Source organism: Sorex fumeus, unplaced genomic scaffold (genome assembly GCF_029834395.1).
Source record: "Sorex fumeus unplaced genomic scaffold, SorFum_2.1 ptg000019l, whole genome shotgun sequence".
In the NCBI taxonomy this organism is placed as follows: domain Eukaryota; kingdom Metazoa; phylum Chordata; class Mammalia; order Eulipotyphla; family Soricidae; genus Sorex; species Sorex fumeus.
Window position 1 is genome coordinate 34,409,019 of NW_026606076.1, and position 17,806 is coordinate 34,426,824.

General features: G+C 45.3%; 1 pseudogene; it reads left to right on the forward strand.

The window, feature by feature from the left end:
• The first annotated feature begins 11,136 nt into the window (after positions 1-11,136).
• Positions 11,137-17,487, forward strand: LOC130022194 (zinc finger protein 239-like; annotated as a pseudogene).
• Positions 17,488-17,806: the final 319 nt, after the last annotated feature.

Below are 17,806 nucleotides of genomic sequence, written 5' to 3' on the forward strand. Positions count from 1 at the left end.
CGGAGGCGTGCGGCCGCATTTGCGACATCTTATCTTCTCATTCCTACTTTGGACAAACTGGCAGGCTACCGAATGTAATCTGCCCACACGGCAGAGTCTGGCAAACTCCCCGTAGCGTACCCAATATGCCAAATACCAGTAACAATGAAGGGTCTCATTCTCCTAACTCTGAAAGAGCCTTGAATATGGCACTTTTTAAAAAAATACTCAGGGCTAGGATGAAGGAGACGTTACTGGGGGCTGCTCGAGGCAATCGACGAATAATGTCTGGTCATGTGCTGCATGCATTTGGTGGCCATGATTGATCTCCCCACCCTGGGCAGTGAAGGGTGAGAGAGGATCGAAGAAGGAAACAGGGGCCAGGCTCTTGGTGATCTGCTGGATATTAACTTACAGTGTTTTAGGCTTCATCTGCGAATTGCCCCTCTTGCTCCTCCCAGAGAAGCTTATCCTGTCCTTGCTAACATACCTAATTTAGTTAAAGTTTATCTTTAACATTTCCTTTGTATTTTCCCTCGCGTTGTTTCAGTTCCCGAAGTCAGTCTTGATTACCTATATGCCATGACTTTCTGTTAATTCTCAACTTCGTGTTTGTACTGCTTTGTAGTTGAAGTGCTGTGTATTTGTACCTGCTTTTCTATTTCCCCTTTAGATTTTTTATGTTTTTATTATTCAACAGTGTGTTTGGTTAAACAGAGTAAGACCATCAATGCTATGCTCCTAATATTTGGGAGTTGATTGACTCTGAAGTTATCTACTCCTGGGCACAATTGCTTGGTCATCATTACTTGACTCAGGTTACAGTTGCTGTAGTTCTTAACACCCCAAAAGTGACATTCTGCCGTGGTACTTGGATGGACCTGGGACAAATGGCAAAACTACCCCCGGCTTCAAAATGGAATATTCTAGAAAGCAGATATGTAAGGTCTTGATGCAGACAGTTACAACGTTAGAGACAGGACCCCCATGGGAAAGGAAAAGCTGAACTGGCCTGAGGACTTAGTTTGGGATTTTCACTAAAAGCCTTGTTTGTTCTCAGAGCATTAAGTGTTTTAAGTTTTAGCATTTAAGTTTTAGCATCAAGTGTTAAAATCCTTATTTGCTCTCAGAGCCCAGATAATTAAGTGTTGGGATCTTTGTCTCTTACTGTTTATCCAAACAATTGCAAGTATTGATAACTTATACAACTAGAGGAAAAAGATAAAAGCAAAAGCAATGTAGATGTCCCTGGCAGACAGAATGTCTCCTTGGGTGAATATCCCCATGAGAATTTCCTCTGCCAAATGCTTATCTGTGTAAATGACCACTCACTCCTATGTCCTTACCTCATGCCCCCTCAGATGTTCTATAAGTGTGGTAGCTATTCTGCATTAAACGGCCATTTTCACCATCAGGCTGTGGTTTTCTGTCTCCCTTTCTCTCTCTGTTGGGAGGGGCTCAGGAGGTGAGGAGGCAGCACTGGACCACCAACACCTCACCACACACCCACATTTTACTTTGTGCACTTACAGTGATTAGTTGCTCTTTATTCCATTCGCCTGCGCACCCATAGCAGTCTCCCACTGCTCCTCATTCCCTCTCCTCACCCGTCTCCAACAGCCTTTATTCTCCAGCCCATCCCACAGAGTTAGGGTAAGCAAATACTGAGACATACGGTTGTACAATCAAAGGATGTAAATCTGTTCCCCAGGGGAAACTTCTAGGACAAAAATCTGACTTGGAAGGAGAGATCAGCTCAAGGGCATGATTTTCTCTACAGACATATTTTTTCTTTGCTTAGTTCATATTCATTGAAACAGTCATCTTAAACTTGCACTTAATCTTTCTGATCACTTTGAATGGACACAGCAAGAGATCTATTAAGCTTATAGGGTGGATCTGTTGGGGATATTTCCTATAGCACCCAGACTACACTCTTCAGGACAGGTTACTCCTTCCTAACCCCAGCAGGATCCTTATCCAGTTGCTTATGTTTGGGTCATGATGGAATTTTTTATGGTGCTTATCTGCCCCTTTTCAATGCCAGGGTAGCTCACAGCTATCCTGGGTCTATCCAGTGTCTTGCTTTTGGGGTGCTAGGAACATAGGGCTACTGAGGCTTCAGTCACGATCACAATCATCCTGTTGTTTGTCGATTGCCTCGAGCAGGCACCAGTAATGTCTCCTTCGTCCTAGCCCTGAGATTTTAAAAAGTGCCATATTCAAGACTCTTTTAGGGTTAGGAGAATGACACCCATCATTGTTACTGGTATTTGGCATATTGGGTACGCTACAGGGAATTTGCCAGACTCTGCCGTGTGGGCAGGTTACATTCGGTAGCCTGCCATGTTGTCCAAAGTAAGAAAGAGATCATAAGATTCCCCACTTCTGGGAGCAGGGTTTTATAGACTCTGGGTCTTGGTGGAGAATTCTGGGTGAAGGATCTGGGTGGAGGATACTCAGCCCCGATCCAAGCAGGCTTGGAGATCTCAGCCCCAGGACTGCATGTCGATGTTAAGCTGAGGCGTAAGTCTCATAAATTTGACAATATGAGTAAATAGTATCTGTAGTCAATTAACTCTGAAATTACAAAAGCATAACATTGTATTCCTTTGGCTCTACAAAGCTGAGGGCGGGGGAGGGGAGGGCATGGCCATCCCGATCTTCCCAGCACTATCTTCCCAACATGGGACTGAACTGGCCCTTGTCCAGGAGCAAAATGGATATTTGTCTAAAGTAAACTGCAGAGGACATAAAAAAGGAGAAGGTCAAAATTTGACTTACAAACACAAAATCCAGAGATCTCTGAAGAATCTGACTTTACAATTCACAGGTTGTGGTTATGGGAAATGGGTGATTAATGCAAAGGGGAAGCAGAGAACCTGGAATTTAAAGATGAATACTAAGGAAATGGGACTGATTCAGCAGCATTGTGATGGGTGTTATTCAGTAAGCCTAAGCTCCTTGTAGCAGAGGAGAAATGATGGACAAATGTTAAACCTAAATTGTTTAGAACTAGAATTGAACCAGGGTAAAGGGTTTTGTTTTTTTTAAGCAAGAAAGTTTTGGTTTTTCAGGAGTCAGGACATTTGCCCTGGATGTACTAGGAGCACATTTACTTAGGGCCGGAGCCATAGTACAGTGAGTAAGGACTTAAGAATCCAATCAATCGACGCAGGTTCTATCCCCTGCATCCCATATGGCCTGTACCAGAGTGATTCCTGCGTATAGAGCTAGGAGTAAGCCCTGAATCTGCCAGTTGTGGCCCCCAAACAAAAATCACAAAAAGACACACTTGTATATACACACTTATGTGCACGTATAATTAAGAAAGATGCAAAATCGAGAAAGAACAATAGGGATTCAGAAGAAACTGTGAGAATCTGTAGCAGGGAAAGATCAATAATAGGGGATTTTTAAGGACCAGTAATTTGACTTTTTAAATGTATCACTCTAGAATTTGTCTTTGCACATCATTTTCCCCGCCTTCAGTAGAATTTGCCTTTTTTGTGGTTATATTTTTCGCCACAGCCTACAGTGTTCAATGTTTACTCTTGTCTCTGAGCTCAGGGATCATTTGACAAGATTCAGGGTAACATTGTATGTCTAGATATCATTGGTTTAATGTTTGGTGACAACTGCAGGATCAGGGGACTTCTTCTTACCCCCAGTCCCTCAGTGTGTGGCCGACCACTCTAGCATTTGCCTCTCCACTCCTTTATTCGGGTCCATCCCCCTTGCAGCACAGATTCACCTGGGTGGCAAAAAAGGTTCTCAGTGCCTAGAGTCTGGCTCTTTAAGGCACCTTATGGAAACGGAAGTGATGTCATAAGTGATGTCATAAATGTCATGGTTCATTTTCCATCCCTGACACAGACACCGGGGCTGTTGCTCACTTGGCAAAGGACAAGTAAATTTGTGCCCCATCCTGGAAGGGGGACTCTGAAAAAGGATTTAGTTGCAGGACTCGAGCAACTTCCTCTGAGCACCCCTGCCTTCCCGTTTCCACACTCTGAGCCGAGGGGCCGAGCCAGCTTGGGGAACACTTTTTCGCTGGTTTTTCACTTGTTTGCCATCATCCAGGTGGATCCTGAGGTGTGGTAGAGGTATTAGTGGGACACAGAGCTTTGGGGGTGCAGTGGAGGCTGTCTCAGGGTTCCGGGGTGGCAGTTGTGAGTGCATGATCTTGGGGTGCCTCTTTGGCCACGATCGTCTCCAGCTCAAGGATAGGGTAGTAGTGGGTGAATGTGGGACTCAGCCAGGTGCTTGGCCGGTCCAACCCTCCCAGGAGTCCCATGTTTGAACCATCGGCCCTAATCTTGCTTCTGTAGAATCTCCAGATTTGAGGGGCAGAGCTTCAGCCCCTCCACCTAATGCAGGAGACCTGTTGCTGGTCATCTTCATTGTCTGCCGTGAGAGCCAGGATCATGCAGGATATGTGGGGGTGGGGGGGGGAAGAGGACCTGCAGGTGACTGAGGTTTGCCAATGAAAATGTATTTGGGGGACTATTTTTGATTTTTTTTTGATTTTTGGGGGGAGACAGTGCACATGCCTGGAGATGCTCATGACTTACTTTAGCCTCTAAGCTTAGGAATTATCCCTGGCGCTGATGGGGGCCATGTGGGATGCAGAGGATTGATGGGTTCATCTAGTCCAATGCCAAACTCACATTACTGCCTGTCCAACGACAATACTGGTGTATCTTTTTCTGGATCATGAATTTCACCTCCCTCACATCAAGCTATAAAGCAGCCCTGACTCTTCATCTCTCCCTGAGCAGACAAACCCTAGAATTGGGGTAAATACTGAGGGTAAAGAGGTTTTTAATGGTTATTTTTTGCAAGAAGATTTTTGTGTGTGGGGGAGGGAGAGCTATGTTCATGACTCACTCCTGGTATTTTTGGAAGAAATTTTCATAGGAAGCGGTGGAGCAAAAGTACCGCAAGTAGGGTGATTGCCTTGCACACAGCCAACCCAAATTCTGTGTCTTGAATCCCACTGGTCCCCACACCTGCTGGGAGTGGAACCTGAATGCAGAGCTAGGAATACTCCCTGAGCAATGCTGGTTCTGATTCAAAGAAGAAAAACATGCACACACACTCGCACAGACACATACACATACACACAGAAAACATGTGATCGCAGAAAAAGAGAATAATAATTTATGGAAAATCATGCCAGAAAAACAAAGTTCTAAGGACCTGCTATTTGACTATTTAAATGTTCTTCCCTCTTATTTTGCACATGAATTCTGTTTGTTACCTATGTGTCGAATTTGCCCTTTTTTGCCGTGTTTTTGGTCATAATCTACAGTGCTCAGGTCTTAACTCCTGACAGTTCATATTATGGTCCTTAGTAAATGCCCTGGTTATTTGAATTATTTTGCTATACAACCGACTGTTTGTGTGGTTTTCTAATATATTCTTGCACGGCAGGAGCAAGTGTTGGCTGAGGCTAACGCAGATGTGCTTTTTCAGGGTTAGAGTAAATCAGGAACCATAAGGGTTCAGGTCCAGCACGAGAGAGCAAGGCTGTGCCTCTGACCCAGCTGTACCCAGAAGTGATCTCGGTTCCCGGGAAAGAGTGCCCAGGTGCATGTACTTGTCCCTTCTGCAAGAGAGTGGCTGAAGTTTTGTCCATTCTAAGTCCCTGTGGCTTTACCCATGACAGAGCCTCATCCAGGATATAGTTCCCAGGGGACAGCACTGCTGCCAGCTCTAGGAGCACCGGGACTCAGAGTCAGCCACTGGCTGGGCCTGTAGGGATTTTCCTGTGCAATCCAGGGAGGAATCCGGAGATCAGAGAAGGCTGCCGTTTCCTCCCCTGTAGCCTGTGCCTCAGCTCCTATCCTGGAGTGCAGCACAGACGCCAACAAAATTTGCATCCCCAGCGGAGACAAGAGCTTCTGCCATTGTCTCCCTGAGGTGGGATTGTGAGGTTGTGTCTGGTCTGAGCTCAAGGGTGGGAGGAGGTGCTGCTCTCTGGTGCTCACTGTTCTGACTTCTCCAGGTCTTTGCAAGGAGCCTCCTGCTGATCCTCAGAACAGCAGTGGCGGGAGAAGATGGTGACGCGGCTTATGATAAACCGTCCAAAGGTAGGAGTAGAGGGACAGAATGGCATGAGGAAGTACAGGAGTGCCCGGGCTTCCTGGGCGATCTGTTTTGAGTTTCTTTTGAACGGATTCCAAGATGAGACTTCCAATCGGACCACCCCATATTTGGCTTTGGGACTGACCCAGCGTTGCATGAGGAGTACTCAAAACTCAGTGCTCAATGATTATTCCTGACAGGTCTAGGCTACCAATGGGATGTTGGGGGACCAAAGATTTTGTCCTGGGTTTTCTGTTTTATTTCGGGTGGCAGAGCAATCATTCCTTGTGCTGCACTCTGGCATTGCCTCTGGCAGTGCTTGTAGGACCATATGGGATGGTGGGGATCACCAGTCCTACACGCTGTCCCCGGTACAGCTGTCCTTTTACGCCAACCTGCTGTTTCTTTTTTTTATTGCTTTGTTTTTGTACTCAGCCATTCTCTTGAATCTGTGCTATGGATTCACAACTGATGGGCATCAGAACACCCTGGGGTGTGCTGGCCCAATTTGCGCCCTGGAAACTACAGTGACTTGGGTCCCAGAACTTGTTTTTCCCCTGTTTTGTCCCTCCTGCTCTGGAGAGCCTCACCTTCTCAGTCATACAGTCTTACGTTCACATAATGCTATGTGTGGATGTCTGGGCATGTGCCGATCACAAGTAGAAAGAGCCAAGGATATCTGAGGCCAGTAGAGATGTTGGGGTCAAGAAACTTCTACCTTCTTTGTGTGGGATTTGGGGCGGTCCTGAGCAGTGAGTTCCTACAGGCACACATGCCATACACTTCTCTGAGTAGTTTTCTATATGGACTGTCGAGTTCTAAATCCTAGTGATCATGAGCTGTGGGGGTGCAGCGGTGAGCGTGCAGTGGTTTTTGCTGCAACCAGGGATAGTCTTTTGGATCGTACAATTCTGTGTTCAGGTGATCCTCTCTACAGTGTTCACTGGAACAGTGCTGCTCGAGTTTGGTCCTGGGGTTACCCAGAAAGGCAGATACATCCAAGAACCTTCTGTATAACGTCCTACCACTTTAGCAGATCCAGCTGCCTTATGTGATTTCTGGGGCCCGTCAACATTGCGTGTGCATGGAGGCTGGTTCATTCGTAGGGGAGAGGCCCAGCGACAATAAGGACCCTGGGACTTGGCCTCACAGTAGTGGGAATGAGGCTAAGATAGACTCTGACACTCACCCTCTTCGTGTGCTGACTCAGGACGCAGTGACCTTCCATGACGTGGCTGTGAACTTCACTCCGGAGGAATGGTCATGCCTGGCGGCCTCTCAGCAGAAGCTCTACAGGGATGTAATGCTGGAGACCTACCAGCATCTTCAGGCTGTCGGTGAGAGCTGTGTGGAGTCAACCGTGTCTGAACAAACCTGCGTGGGCTATCTGGGCTTGGGAGGCAGCTGTGTGGCCAACAGTATCTCTGTGGCGGGCTGGGATGTTGGATAGCCGTGCAGTAGCTGTTCCCTCCCTGTTTTTTTTTTAGGGTTCACCTGTGAATACACAGGGCTTGCTCTCAGCTTTGCGCTCAGGAATCACTCTTGTGGGGTAGCAGTACTCTATGGGGTGATTCATATCAACCCGTTTCGACTGTGTCCATGGGAAGATCCCTCTCTGCCCAGTTATCACCCAGGTCCTCTTAAATAATTCCATCCATTGGTGAATCAATTTACTTTGTGTACTACACGAACTTTTGTGTGTTTAATTGGTTTTGCTGTTGCCTTTGTTTGGGGGCACAGTCCACAGTTCTCCTGGCTCTGTGCTAAAGGATGACTCCTAAGAGTCTCAGGGGCCATGGGGTACCATGGACTGAAACCTCTTGGCAACTTAAAATGTTGTTGCCTAACCCCCAGTACTTTTGCACCAGTCACTCAAGTCAGACGGTTTTTGCTTAGGGATTAGGGATTATTCCTGCCTGTGTTTTCAGGATCCACACCTGGCCTTGCTCCAAGATCATATGGGCTGCCTGGGATCAACCCAGATGTGTCTGCAGCGCTTCTGTCCTATGTGCTGTACTATCTCTCCCACCACAGGGGATTTGATATCTTGTCTCTCAACTCATTAGACGCTGCCCTATTTCAGTCCTTGGATTTACTTCTAATGGTTCTTGTGAGACTTCAGCAGCACTCAGGGTTTCCTTATGGACTCTGCACTCGGGGATCACTCCTGGCTGGCATGACTGACCCTAGGGGATGTTGGTTATTGCAACTAGATTGACTGTGAGAAACTCCTGCTGTGGTCTCTTTCTGGATACTTGTTTTAGCTTTAAAAAATAAGGGTCTCTTGCCACCCTCAGCCATTTCCACATTTTTAATGCACGTAGTTTTACTGAAATCCGTGATGAGTTCATGAGGAACTCAGGAAACTCCATGTGGTGCTGGGCCTAGAGATACAGTACAGGGAGGAAAGTGATTTTCTTACAAGTGGCGCATGTGGGTTAAATCCCCAGCATCCTATGTCATCCCCGAGCACCAGCAGCAGTAATTTCTGAATAGAGAATCAGGATGCACCCCTGAGAATTTCCAGGTGAGACCCCAAACAAGACAAAAACCAACAACATACTGTGCTGATCAACCACCTGTGGGCCATACACAAGGCCAGGTCTAGAGTATTTGTGGTATATTCTGGGCCCACCTATTTCACTCTTCAATTGAAACTTGGGTCTTACCTCTCGAATAACTACAAATATGTGTCATTTTGGAATGGACATTCTGTTCTTGTCTTTCATATATTTGCCAAGTTATATCAGGAAAACATGTGGATTTACCTGTCACCTTGTTCCTGTCACTTATCCATGCCTCTGTCTCTGTCGCGGCAGGGCACTCTGGGATGAAGCCTGCGGTGATCTCCTGGCTGGAAGGAGGAACCCTGAGGTTGGGGATGAGAGGCATGTGTTCCGGTGAGTGTCTGAGGACCCTTCCTGCCTCAGGCCCTGTGCAGTGTATGGGTGCCCTGAGCATGTATCAAACACGCTGCTGAGACCAGGGTCTTGCTCTCCTTGATCCTTGGGTCTGTGCTGCACTCACGTTGCTCTTCATTCCCCTGGACTGTCAGTCACAGAATGATCCTGTAATTTGCTTCCCTGGCTTTCAAATAAGTAAGACCATAACAGAGCTAGTTCGGATCTGAACGATAGTACAGCAGGGAGTGCCCTGAAATGGCCCAAAGTGACCTGTTCAATAATTTGTTCAATAATCTGGTTCCCTGAACATTACCAGGTCTGCTCAAAAACAAAAACAAAACCTAATGTACAATTGCCAAGATCCTCACAGTTTTCCACTATCCGAATCTTTTCTTTAATGTGGGACTCTTTGGACTTTGAAAACCACAGAGATGTACTCTTAAGTATATGGCATCATTTTGCTATATTTTTGGACAGTTCTTGAATTGCATGTTTTGTTCAGTTTCAGAACTGAAACCACGACTTCAGGATTTGGCATTACAGCACTTTGATTTGGGAATGGGGTCAGCAAGTAAGAGTCAGTTGGTAAGATTCGCTAATTCAGCATAAATATTATTATGCCAGCAGGAGTGGACCAAGTATGTGATTGTTAAGGTGGAAGTCTGGGAATGGTAAGGAGGAATGCCAAAGCCTGATGTTTGGAGAAGAGGACTCTTAGCTTCACTAGGTGCTGAGATCAACCATGTAGAAAAATACTGTGAGTTTTGATATGCTTGAGAGTGGTAGTTGTTTAGAAAGCTAATTTGTACGCCCTAGAGATGGTGCAGTGAGAAATATACTTTCTTTGCACAGGGATGTATGGTCCTTACCCAGCACACCTTATAGACACCATATCCCCAGAGAACTGATCCTAGACACTGCATGGTGTGCCCCTCAGCCCACCCAACCCACGATAAATAGAAACTACAAAACAGAAAGAACAAAAAACTTCATTGATCCTGAAAGCCATCACTTGTGGTGAGAGCTTTGCAATGTCGATGTGGTCTGTCTCAGCTGTGTGGCGATGCAGTGTAATCTTTACCCCTGCATCACAGGTTCCACACTGAACTTTAACCAAACCCACATGTGGATGTATTTCATTTTCTCTTGAAATGGATGTGTCAGTTTTCTATAGAAGGAATTACTTCCAGTTGTATTCCTTCATTAATTTAAAGGGGGAAAGTCACAGAATTTACTGACTCTGCATTCATCAATTTTGTGCGTCCAACTTACAGTAACATGAAGTTATTCTATAGTAAGACAATTCATATGTCGGTAATTGCATTTGTGTTGTGCATATGTGTGCAACTACACCTGGAGGGCTCAGTTTTTTGACAGGAAGACTCAGTGAATAAGTCAATAATTAGAATCCTCTGTTGTTCTGCAGGAAAGCGGCCACTCCGCGTGGAATGTCTCTGATCCTTCACTGTATGACAAAGTCTTGAGTGAGCAATCCTGCCCTCAGCCCCATGCGGACGCTGAGGCAGGCGGTATGTCTTCTGAGGGTGATCAGAATGGCGAGAGCTACCTCAATCTGAAGAAGCCCTCTCCTGGAAAAAGTTCCTTGGAGTGTTCACAGTTCACAGTTCTCAGTTCACAGGCACAAAATCCCCCAGTGCGGCAGCTGCTAGGGAGAGGAGCACTGTTTAAAGTGAGTCCCTCACAGCAACATACCCTCAACCACAGTCACCATGAGCAGAACCCATCTATGTGTAAGGAATGTGGGGGGGCCTCCATGTGTTCTCAGCACTGTGGTGTTCCCTTAGAAAACCACAGTGGAGAGAATCCCCAGGAAAGTCATCCCCGAGAACAAAGTGTGAGTCAAGGGTTACTCCATCATGACCATATGAATATAAATTCAGGAGCGAAACCTTTTGCATGTGAAGCATGTGGGAAGGCCTTCGATAAATCATCACATCTTATTATGCATAGGAGAATTCATACAGGAGAGAAACCTCATAAATGTCACACATGTGGAAAGGCCTTTATTCACACCTCATCTCTTAATAGACATATGAAATCTCATAGTGGAGAGAAACCTCATAAATGTCAGACATGTGGAAAGGCCTTTATTCACACCTCATCTCTTAATAGACACATGAAAACTCATAGTAGAGAGAAGCCTTATATATGTCAGGAGTGTGGTAAGGCCTTTACTCAATCCTCAGTCCTCAGTATACATAGAAGCATTCACACTGGAGAGAAACCATATGTATGTAAGGAATGTGGAAAGGCCTTTACTCAATCCTCAAGCCTCAGTATACATAGGAGGATTCACACTGGAGAGAAACCATATATATGTCAGGAATGTGGGAAGGCCTTTGCTGTAGCCTCAAGTCTTCGTGTACATAGGAGAATTCACACTGGAGAGAAACCATATATATGTAAGGAATGTGGGAAGGCCTTTGCTAGAGCCTCAAAACTTACTGTACATAGGAGAATTCACACTGGAGAGAAACCGTATATATGTAAGGAATGTGGAAAGGCCTTTGCCGAATCCTCAAGACTTAGTTTACATAAGAGAAATCACAATGGAGAGAAACCATATATATGTAAGGAATGTGGAAAGGCCTTTGCTGTAGCCTCAAGACTTACTGCACATAGGAAAATTCACACTGGAGAGAAACCGTATATATGTAAGGAATGTGGAAAGGCCTTTGCTGAATCCTCAAGACTTAGTTTACATAGGAGAATTCACACTGGAGAGAAACCATATATATGTAAGGAATGTGGAAAGGCCTTTGCTGTAGCCTAAAGACTTACTGCACATAGGAAAATTCACACTGTAGTGAAACCATATATATGTAAGGAATGTGGGAAGGCCTTTGCTGAAGCCTCAATACTTATTGTGCATAGGAGAATTCACACTAGCAAGAAACTATATATATGTAAGGAATGCGGGAGGGCTTTTGCTGTAGCCTCAACACTTAGAGAACATAGAAAAATTCATACTGAAGAGAAACCATATATATGTATAGAATGTGGAAAGGCCTTTCCTAGAGCGTCAACACTTACTGCACATATGAAAATTCATCTCAGAGAGAAACCTCATCAGTGTCAGACATGTGGGACGGCATTCACACGGTTCTCTTCCCTTTCTCTTCACATGAGAATTCATACTGAAGAGAAGCCTTAGTTATGTCGGGAGTGTGGAATGGCCTTTACTACATCACAATTGACTGTACATAGGAAAATTCAAACTGGAGAGAAACTGTATATGTAAGGAATGTGGGAAGGACTCTGTATGTCCTCAATACTTAATGTACATAGAAGAATACACACTGGAGAGAAACCGTTTACATGTAAGAAATGTGGAAATGTCTTTTGAGAAGCCTCAGATTTAGTGTACATAGGAGATTTAGTGTACATTGGGATAGGCTTCTCCTCATTTCATTGAAAGGTACCTGCTGATTTTCACCAGGGCTGCACCTATGCCACTGTTCTAGTGCTTGGAATTGTTTGTGTTTAACTTGTAAATAATGGGTCTTGGTGATGAAAATCAGAAGGTAGGTGACTGAATAAACAGGTACAGAAACACCCCCCTGCTCAGAGCTTTCACGGCTCACTACTCTGTTATTGATTGCTATACTTGTGACTTGGCCCAGAGAGGCTGGTTAGCGGGAATTATGGCAGAAATTAACCAAGATGCAGCATTGAATACTTTGAAAATGGAAAAACAGGTAAACCTTCATTCTTCAGTCTTTCCTGTGTTAGGATTTGGAATGCTTGAGCACCCTGCAAATCCCGGTATGGGAACTTGAGCGGCAGGTCACGCCAGCTTATAGGGCGCTTTCACACATTGTTTTTTTACTTGTTATGGATATCCAGGTTTTAGGGGATGTGGAGCTTTTGGGAGGTGCATTGAGGGCTCTTCTGTGGCGCATGTGTCATGGATGAGGGTGCATTGTCCTGAAAGCCCCTACAGCCACGATTGCATTCAGGTCCAAGATGGCACTGGAGGGTGGGAACATAGACTTCAGTCCTTGGTGTGTGGCATTACAGCAATTTACTTTGGCAACAGGGGAATTGCATACAAGTTTGATGTAAGATTCTGTTGTTGAAACTAAATATTAGGCCATTGGAGTGCTCAGTGGACCGAGCATGCGACTTGAAAGGTGGGGTCCGGCTCCATCCCTACAACCACATCTATGGTCTCAGCACCACAGGAAAAATATCGGAGCCTAATGCTGGGACTAGAGGATCTTTAACCTCAGTGGGTGACGAAATCTGGAAATTTATTTCATTGTATTGTTTTTTAAAGTTTTCATTAAAGTGCCGGGATTTTCAAAGTTATTGATAGTTGTACTTAGGTGTACAATAATTGAACACCAATCCCTGCATCAGCTTCCTTCCACCCGTGTTCCTGTATTCCCTCCCCACCCCGGTCCCCACTCTACCCCCTTCTGTTCTAGAAAACGACATGACTAATTTTCAGTAGTTGCGGCTTAGATCTCTTGTTTTCAGTACTGTTGCATCTGTGTTTTGGCTAAATGGCTACACTCCTCACTCATGTCACTGGCATACATAAATCCCTGATCTCTGTAAACTTCTGGTTCTCTTGCGCCCCAAATTTCTTTCTTTCTTTGTCTCTAAACACTGGAATCAGTGATGATTTAAGCAGCCCATTTACAGTACATTTCCACATCCAGTGTTCTGTATTCCACAGGTGAGTGACATCATCCTGTTTTTGTTTATTTTTCTGGCTAACTTCACTCAAAACGGTATTTTCCAGTTCCAACCATGTTGCTGCATAAAAGCAGTAATTCTAAAACCTAAAATATGTATTTTATTTATTTACTTTCCTTTTGAGGTTATATCCAGCGATGCTCAGGGGTAAATCCTAGCTCTCCGCTCAAGAACTATTTCTATTGGTGCTTGGGGGCCATATGGGATGCCTGGGATTGAAGCTGGGCTGGCTGTGTGCAATGCAAATACCTACCCCTGTACTATGGCACCAACCCCCCCAATTCTTTTTATTCTAGGGTAAATAATGTGACTTTACATTTGATACACATCAAGGACAAGTGTCATTGCTGAAATGAACTCGATGGTTCAGCACTAGTGCTTTTGCTTTAGGAAAGGCACTTGCTTGGCACCAGGAAGAAAACTTGGATTCCATCCCAGCACCCCACATGGCCCCCAGAGTCCCAACAGCAATAATCCCTGAGCAAAGGTGACCCTCTCCTCACCTAAGTAAATAGAACAAGATAACAGAAAACTCATTGATCCTGGAGAGGAATCTGCTTCAGGTGAGATGTTTTCAAAGGTCTGTCTCGGCTGTATGGGATCCATCATTGCCTTCGCATGTGTATCCCACTAAGCTATCCCACTAAGCTCCACACTGAGCTAGTTCCAAACCCAGTCTCAGGCCCCTTTTATTTTCACCCTAAACTGGTGCTTCAATTTTCTGCAGAGAGAGTTATTTCCACTTACTGTGTCTGTTCTTTGGAAAAAAAATTACACATATATGTGACCTGCCGTCGGTCTATTTTGCTTGTTAATCTTGCTGAAACGTCAGGTCGTTGCCTGGAAAATCCACCCACGTGTAAGAATTGCAACCGAGTAGGGTAAATGTTAGAAACCAACCTGCAGGTCTAGAATTTTTTGACGAAAAGACTATCAGGCACAGCACAGTAATTGGAATCCTTCTCTGCTTTTCTTCGGGTAGCAAGAGCCCAGGTGGAATTCTTCTGGTCATGCACAAAGTGACAAACTATCGAGTGAGCAGTTATGCCTTCAGTCCCATGATGATGCCAAGACATGTGGGATGTCTTCTGTGGGTTACCAGTAGGAAGTGAGCGCCCATACTGCAAAGAAGCGCTCTCCTGGGACAAGCTACTCAGAGGCTGTTCTTCTCAGTCCATGGACACAAACTGCCCCAGGGGAGAAGCCCCTGGACTGTGGGAAAGGAGCACTGTTTATAGTGAGTCCAGTTATGTACAAGTTATGTACTCCACAAGATATGAAGACTGGAATAGAACCCAGGTTACCCAAGTGAAAGAAAGCTCTCACACTCTGGCTCTCCATACAGCCCCATGATGAAATAAAGGGTGCTGGGAGGATCCTTCCAGGATGGGAGATGCATGCTGAAAGTTAACTATAGACCGAACATGATTGCCACTCAATGCCTCATTTGCAAACCACAGTCCCCAAAAGGAGAGAGAGAACAAAAGGGAATGCCCTGCCACATAGGCAGGGTGGGATGAGGGAGGATGGGAAGGGGAGGGATTAACTGGGATAAGTGGTGGTGGAGGGAAGTACTCGATAATTGTATAACTGAAACCCAAGCACAAATATTTGTAAGTCTATAAGTGTACCTCATGGTAATTCACCAATTTAAAAATAAATAAATAAATACAAACAGAAACAAATAAAAACAAAGAAACGATCCTGGAGAGGGACAGAAACGCCCACAGCGCCATCTCGTGGTCTATCAGCAGAACTGCCGCGGCCCACCTTTCCCACGCTTTAGATTTCCAGCCCATTTCTTTGCTTCAGTGTTAGGTATAGGGTCATTATCAAGGAAGCCACTTGGGTCGCTGCAGTGGGAGCAGAGCGGTTAGTACTCTTGGCTTGCAGTCACAGGCCCCGGTTCTTTCTCCGCTCTCCATGCAGCACCACCATCATGCCGGATTCCTGAATGCAACATCAGGAGAACCTCTGCCGTTGCTGGATATGTGTCCCCCAAACTATGAACAAACCAAATACAACCAAAACAGCCCCTGTCCCTTATTGGGGGATTCCCTCACCCCATCGTGGGGGTTTCTGAGCTGTATCTTGCTGTATCCATGCTGCCTCTTCCTTGTAGTAGAGGTTTGGGCTCCCTCAGAATGTGGGGTGCTGGGGTGTGGGTTGCTCATAACAGGAAATATTTCTCAATGGCTTGGTCACAGACATAGCAAAGTGGCTTCAGAAGGTTTCTAGCTCAGTGAAGAGAACAAAAATGAAAATAAATGACTTTGCCTTGCACTTTCCACGTCAGTTCAATCCTCTGCACCCCTCGTGGTCCAGAGACAAAGCGGGAGCAATCAACTCAATCCTCAAGAAGATTCTTTCTTTGGTTCTCCATACAACCCCAACATCATGTCGGAGTGATTCCTGAGTGCAGAGCCAGGAGTAACCCTGACCATTGCTCGTGTTGGGCCTCCAAACCATGAACAAACAAAGTCAAACCAAAACAGCCTCAGTCCCGTGATGGCAGATTCTGGCACCCTAACTTGGTGGGTTCTGAGCTGTATCTTGCTGTATCCCTGACCCCTTTTCTTTGTAGAAGAGGGTTGGGGCATCCTCAGAAAGTGGGGTGATGGCACGTGGGGTTGACTATAACTGGAGACCTTTCCAAAGAGCTGGGCCACAGACAGAGCAAAGAGTGCTCATAACTTTTCTTGTTCGAAGTGAACAGAACAATGACAAAATAATTTCTCCCTGCTTGTACCCAACCAGTTTCAATCCCAAGTACTCAATGTTTCCCAGAACCCTGTGGGCACGCACCAAAACAGTCCCCCCCCCCCCAAAAAAAAGCCTCGGAGCCAGAGCTACAGTGTAGCTGGTAGGATGTTTGCGTTGCATAAAGCCAACTTGTGTCCAATCTCGGGCATCCCATATTGCCGCAGACTGGCTTGGTCGAAGACCACCAGGCTGAAGGGAGACCAGGCGAAGGTGCACAGGAAAGCAGGAGATTCGGCACGTTGGACAGACAGACACCAACACAAGAGAGGCTGAGTGCTGCTGCGGTTTATTGCATCCAGAGTTGTTCTTTTTATACAGTTACAGAAACAACGTGGCAAAGCACACATTAAATCAGACCATGGGTCATGTTCCCAAAACATCAAGGGGCACGTACACGTTCCGCTTTAAGATTAGGGCAGAAGATCCGCTTGTCCCAATAAAATATCTGGGTGAAATATTATGTTCCTTATAATTCCTTTATTGTCTACTTTTACTGACATTTAAGTTTTTACTTCCCTAAAAACGCCTACCCATAAACTAAAAAAATATCAGGACTTTACAAAAGCTAATATTAACTCTACTTTACTAGTGAGCATATAAAAATCAGGACTTTACAAAAACTATATTAACTCTACTAGCAAGCATATTTCCAAGGCCAAAAGTTAAATCAAAATATCTTATTACAAACTATATTATTAATCATCAAAATTAACTAACAGGCAGGCTCCTATTCCCACAGAATAGCAAGTGAAGACTGCATGTCAGAGGCGCCTAAAAAACAGAAAAAGGGGGCTACCGGAAGCATAGACCTGTGGGCCGCAAACCTCCCATTCCCAGGGACCCAGGCCCTTGCATGAGCCCCCTTGCAGCATGTTGCTACGTGGGCGACGCCGTAGCCGGCGTGGCAATTCCTCCCTTTTTATTTTTTAGACGCATGGCATACATGTCAACCCGAACCTTCTGCATAGAACGAAGCACGTTTCGGAAAAAAACAGGGAAGAATAAAAATAACTACTCCTACTACTAAAGCCAATAGGGCAAAAACAATAATATAATGAATCCAATCAAATGGATTGAGGGCCTTGATGCCTTTAGTCAGACCGAGGCCAGATCACTTAATTCAGATGTCTTATCATAAGCCTGGCTCATAGCTGCAATATCCCTCTGTATGCTCTCCAGGTCATGAGTAATAGATTGATCCTGCCAGACTCCCAGCAGGTGATGTTTAACCTTATTCCAATCAGAAGAAGTGTTATAAGGCAAAGGAATGACACAGATGGCCCTGAATTGTTCATGACAACGAGTATGCATCACTCTTTTAAGATTTTCAAGATCCTGACCAAGAG